Here is a 6,000-nt window from a genome sequence, read left to right as displayed (position 1 = left end):
TCTAAGGCCGCAATGTCCTTTTTAAGATATGGTGACCAAACCTGCACACAATATTCTAGGTGAGGTCTCACCAAGGAATTGTATAATCTTAGCATTACCTCCCTTGACTTAAACTCCACACACCTGGAGATATACCCCAACATCTGGATGCAAATCTGGATGAAAATAAAAGGCTGAGATGTTGCATAAGCCTGTGGAAATAATGCCATGACAAATGTGCGCCATAATCATAGTTAAAGGCGGTCCAACGAAAAATTCAAATGGAGACCTTTTTTTTGGACGGGCAATGTAGATGCCAGACACTGCATCCCACAGACTTTTTGTAGCCTCATTGTTTGAGCGATATACTCCTGCTAAAATCAACAGACCTATGTAGGCTTTGAGGTCTACCAGGTCGATTTCTCTCCAGGTGTCCCCAAACACACGCTTCCCCTCCAGGTTTGTCATCTCCAGTATAATTCCCTCAATGGACTCTGGTAAAAAGAGTTGGAAGCTGGACTTGATGTCATCCACACGAGATGTCGCATACCGTGTTGGCCCTGGCGTCATCTTTATGATGTTTTCCACTCTCGCTCTACTTCCTCTGTCCTGGGGGGATGAAGACCAGAGCAAGTGTCCACTCTTGGACTGGAATGTCTCCTCAGGTGCCTGTTCTTCAGGTGCCTCTCCCTCTCCATCTGTTGACTGTTCAGTCTCCTCAAAGTCTGGATCAAAATCTGTGTTGTCTTCCACTTCTGAGACATCCTCCTCTGTCTCTGGTTCAATTTCAGTGCCCTCTTCATCATGTCCAAAAACCTGGACCAGAACCTCTTTGACAGATAACCGCTTGGTCAGTCGCCTACTCATTGTGCTCAAAGTAAAAGGAGTGAAAAGCAAACATCAAGCTATATATAAATGGGGTCTGTGTGAAGATGATACATAGATTAGTCTGGAAGGTGTGGTTCACGTGGAGGATAGGCACATAAGCGCGGGAAAGGGATGTGTACCCGCAAAAGACATTGTTCAGTCTGAAATGTGTGTGTGAGTGAGTGATTGAGTGAGTGAGTGAGTGAGAGAGTTGGGGTCGTGTGTATGGGGATGTTTTCTGTCTGATGGATGAATATAGTCTGGATACCCATTCATTTCCTATGGCAGTCACTTTTGACCGGGAACACCACAGGTGTAACAAAGTTGATTAAAACACTCAAAATTCAATGAAAGAGGTGATCATCACTATTATATGTTCAAGTGCATAGTGTGGAGGATATCATGAGGCCTTGAGACAATCAGATGTAAAACACAATATTTATGAGTGTTTTAAGTTGTAAATCGGTCAGATTTGACCAGAACACGACAGGAAGGTTTTAATATGTCTAATGTCCAAGCAATAAGACTGTAAAAATAAAAACCAACGGACTGATTGCTGATTTGGACACTTCAAAGAATTCAAAAAGGTTAAAGGATTATGATCAGTAAAGACAGTCAATGAGACCCCAGAATTAATGTACACTGCAAAATGTTGTAAAGCCCAAATAAAAGCTAAATCCTCCTTTTCCACAACTGAATAGTGAAGTTCATATGAACAAAATTTCTTAGAAAAGAAACAAATGGTATGAAAAACTCCCTGATCATCAGCTTGAATTAGAACAGCCCAGCCCCGATGTTACTGGCGTCAACCTGTAACGAGAAAGATTTATCAAACCGCGGAGCGGCGAATACAGAAGCAGAACAAAGAATGGACTTCACATTTTCAAAAGCCCTCTGACAATCCAATGTCCATACATATTTCTCGGCAGACAGCGACGAATAAGCCTCCTGGGCTTTACCTGTTAACACACACTGCAAAAAGCAGATACTCGGAGTCATGACAATGAAAATTGCCAACACTTGACCATCAGTCCACAACCCACACTCAAGGTCGTCACACCAGTTATAACTAGATCCTGTAGCTACTGTTGTGTAACGTTTAAGAATGAGACAGATAGGGGAAGCACATCCAAATCTGTCTTCTGTGCTCCTCACCGATAGTATCTATTTAATATGCCTTATAATGTCAATACAGTCTCCTGGAGACTAACTTTGTCGATGAACAGAATACCGTATCTACAGACATGCCAATAACTCTTAAGCAAACACTGATGATTTCTTGATACATATCACTGTCCTATGTTTATTACTATATTTTATCCAGCTGTCTCACATATATAACAGCATCTTTAAAATGCCTCAAAAGCTTTTCATTTGTTTTAAAACCGTTATAGTGTTGGATAGCACTGATGCTTCACAGCACTGGGGGTTTAATCCTGAATAATATGACCAAGCTCTATGTTTCCTGGGTTTCTTGCTGCAGTCTAAAGACATGCAGTCAGGCTAATTGTCATCTCTAAATTGCCCTTAGTGCATGTTTCCCTATATGTTCCTTGTGATGGATCAGAACCTCATGGAGGGCGTACCCCACCCGTGTCCCCTGCTACCTGGGGCAGGTCACCCCGAGCATGATAAGTGGTTGGTTAGAAAGACATCAGACTGCTTGTTAAGTAAAACATGACAGCAATGGGTTAAAAGCTATGATGTAATATCTACATGGAAGGCTACTAAGACCTTCTGCTATAGAAACACGGTCTGATGTACAGTAACAACATTTTGATATTTGCAGGCATGTACTTAAAATTTAATAGCTTGTGAATCATATCCTCTGGTACAGATTTGAAACAGTGAGGCATATTAGGGTAGCGTGTCATTTTGTAGTGCATTTATTTTATTAGATTTAATGGTAATATGATGATGAGTCAACAGTAAGTGCAAGAGTGTTGTGCCTATGGAGACTCCCCTTGTTTTGTGGTTATAAACCTTTGGCACAATGCTTAACTTCCCATGGGAAAATGGGCAATAGTCCAATCAGTCAGTGTTGTTGTATCAAGATTAACAGGGAAAATGGCGTAAAATCACATTATGTTCTGGCCAATCAATTGCTTTTCCCATAAATACAGGTAATACATACAGTACACATGATATCTCATATCAGTATACATGTCATAATTCATCCCAAGACAAAAATTGCAACATATGATATTCCTTGAGCTAGTATGACATGCCTTTGATATTATTTAGCTATTTACTGGGTAAATACAAGAGAAAGGCTTCATTTATACTCTGATGAAGACAGATGAATATGCAGGGGCGTCAGAAGCATTTTGAATGTGAGGGGGACACACTGGAAAAGAGCGCTGGGTGAACTAATATTTTATTTTAAATGTGGGGGGGGTCCACACAAATAATTATGAAAGGTGAGGGGCACACGTCCCCCTCAGATTTAATGGCAGCGATGCCCATGTCATAGTGTAATATATAAGTGGGTCCTATGGTGGACCTTTTGTTTTTGACTCAGATTGAAGAGCTTCTGTAGGTTCTATGGCTTGGTGTGAAGGGCCTAGTGAGCGATCCAGCCATCGATAAACAGCTTGCCTGAAAATTCATGTATATGATGGGTTAGCTGTGTGATTAGTAGATTTATGTGACTGATTGAGTGATTTATCAGTCTTTGCCAGGGTAGCATCTTGCAGTTGATGGAGATTTGTGGGATGCACATCCAGGGCACGAAGCTCCCGTTCCACCACATCCAAAAGATGCTCTATTGGGTTGAGATCTGGTGACTGTGGGGGCCATTTTAGTACAGTGAACTCATTGTCATGTTCAAGAAACCAATTTGAAATGATTCGAGCTTTGTGACATGGTGCATTATCCTGCTGGAAGTAGCCATCAGAGGATGGGTACATGGTGGTCATAAAGGGATGGACATGGTCAGAAACAATGCTCAGGTAGGCCATGGCATTTAAACGATGTCCAGTTGGCACTAAGGGGCCTAAAGTGTGCCAAGAAAACATCCCCCACACCATTACACCACCACCACCAGCCGGCACAGTGGTAACAAGGCATGATGGATCCATGTTCTCATTCTGTTTACGCCAAATTCTGACTCTACCATTTGAATGTCTCAACAGAAATCGAGACTCATCAGACCAGGCAACATTTTTCCAGTCTTCAACTGTCCAATTTTGGTGAGCTCGTGCAAATTGTAGCCTCTTTTTCCTATTTGTAGTGGAGATGAGTGGTACCCGGTGGGGTCTTCTGCTGTTGTAGCCCATCCGCCTCAAGGTTGTGCGTGTTGTGGCTTCACAAATGCTTTGCTGCATACCTCGGTTGTAACGAGTGGTTATTTCAGTCAAAGTTGCTCTTCTATCAGCTTGAATCAGTTGGCCCATTCTCCTCTGACCTCTAGCATCAACAAGGCATTTTCGCCCACAGGACTGCCGCATACTGGAAGTTTTTCCCTTTGCACACCATTCTTTGTAAACCCTAGAAATGGTTGTGCGTGAAAATCCCAGTAACTGAGCAGATTGTGAAATACTCAGACCGGCCCGTCTGGCACCAACAACCATGCCACGCTCAAAATTGCTTAAATCACCTTTCTTTCCCATTCTGACATTCAGTTTGAAGTTCAGGAGATTGTCTTCACCAGGACCACAGCCCTAAATGCATTGAAGCAACTGCCATGTGATTGGTTGATTAGATAATTGCATTAATGAGAAATTGAACAGGTGTTCCTAATAATCCTTTAGGTGAGTGTATATCTTGATTGGCAGAATTTCAAAGGTTTGTAGCCCATCCATCCATTCATTTTCCAAACTGCTTATCCTTCTGGGTAGCGGGGGGTCTGGAGCCTATCCCGGAAGCTACGAGCACGAGACGTGTAACAACCCAGGACGGAGGGCCAGTCCATCGCAGGGCGCACACACACACACACACACACACACACACACACACACACACACACACAAAGACACACAAACCATTCACTCACACATGCACACCTTCGGGCAATGTAGTAACTCCAATTAGCCTCAGCATGTCTTTGGACTGTGGGGGAAAACTGGAGTAGGTTTGTAGCCTATCAATCAAAATAATGTAGCGGTAGCACTACAATGAGAGCTAATCAAATTAACCTGTACTTTCTTAATGTTGTTTATCGGCCTTAGTAAAGTGCCTTTTTAGTCACTACCAAAGCCATCTGCATTTGAATCATGCTCTGACTGGTCCACTTTACCCATCGCGTGACAGTGCCTCTGGCGGCAATCACATAGCACACTCCGTTGTCGGTTCAAACGGTATTTGTATTTTGTACACCGCGGTCTGATGGCCACGTGGAACCCTACTCTGACAACAGGCGTTCTAGGTGGGAACGGAATCCAGGGGCACCAGGAAGTGTCCGCGAGCAGAAAGCTCCAACAGCTATATCGATACCCGGCCGCTAGATGTCGCTGTTCGGTCTTATTTGATTTTTCAGGAAAGTCTTCTTCCGAATCTCAAGATAACGGTTCGTTATGCAAGTTGGTACGTTGGTCTGGTATTTTCCCGGTCTGTTTCGGTAGTTTCTGATGGATTTTTTTGAGTCGCTGAGTTGTTGCATATTACCATCTAACTGTTGTTCGATCATTTACGCCGGTCCTGGTGTTTTGTGTTTTCCCTCCACATTGGGGTCGGTCTCCACACGTCTCTTTCCGTGGTTTTGGAGCTTGTTATTCTGGACCATGTGACCGAACCAACTCTTGTGGGTAACAGGTTATTTTGTCATTTGTGATTATGTTGCTGGCGTGACATGTAGACCATACCTAAGCTCTGCTGAGAGGTGAATTCATTGGTACAGTATCAGAAAATTAGGGGGTAGAGAATACAGCCTGGAGGTGCTAAAGGACAGAGTGCAGGGTGTCCAGTTATTTATCTAAAAATTGCCTCTTTCGAAGACGGTTCTCACATCGTTCTCCTGCATTTTGAACGGTGGAGGGTGTGGTTAAGCTTATCTGGGATTGTAGCGTCAGCATCTGGTGGGGAGAATGGGCGTGTTTTTAGTCGATGATTTCCTGTAGGCACTAAAATTCTAGTGATTACATCTCAAGGTCAGTCTAAGATCCTGAAGACTTGAGAGTCTATCTCAGTCAAACCCTGATTTCCTGAACTGCCCTC

The sequence above is a fragment of the Paramormyrops kingsleyae genome, chromosome 13 (genome assembly GCF_048594095.1).
Source record: "Paramormyrops kingsleyae isolate MSU_618 chromosome 13, PKINGS_0.4, whole genome shotgun sequence".
Lineage (NCBI taxonomy): Eukaryota > Metazoa > Chordata > Actinopteri > Osteoglossiformes > Mormyridae > Paramormyrops > Paramormyrops kingsleyae.
The sequence above is the reverse complement of the archived record's forward strand: the minus strand, read 5'-3'. Positions refer to the sequence as shown.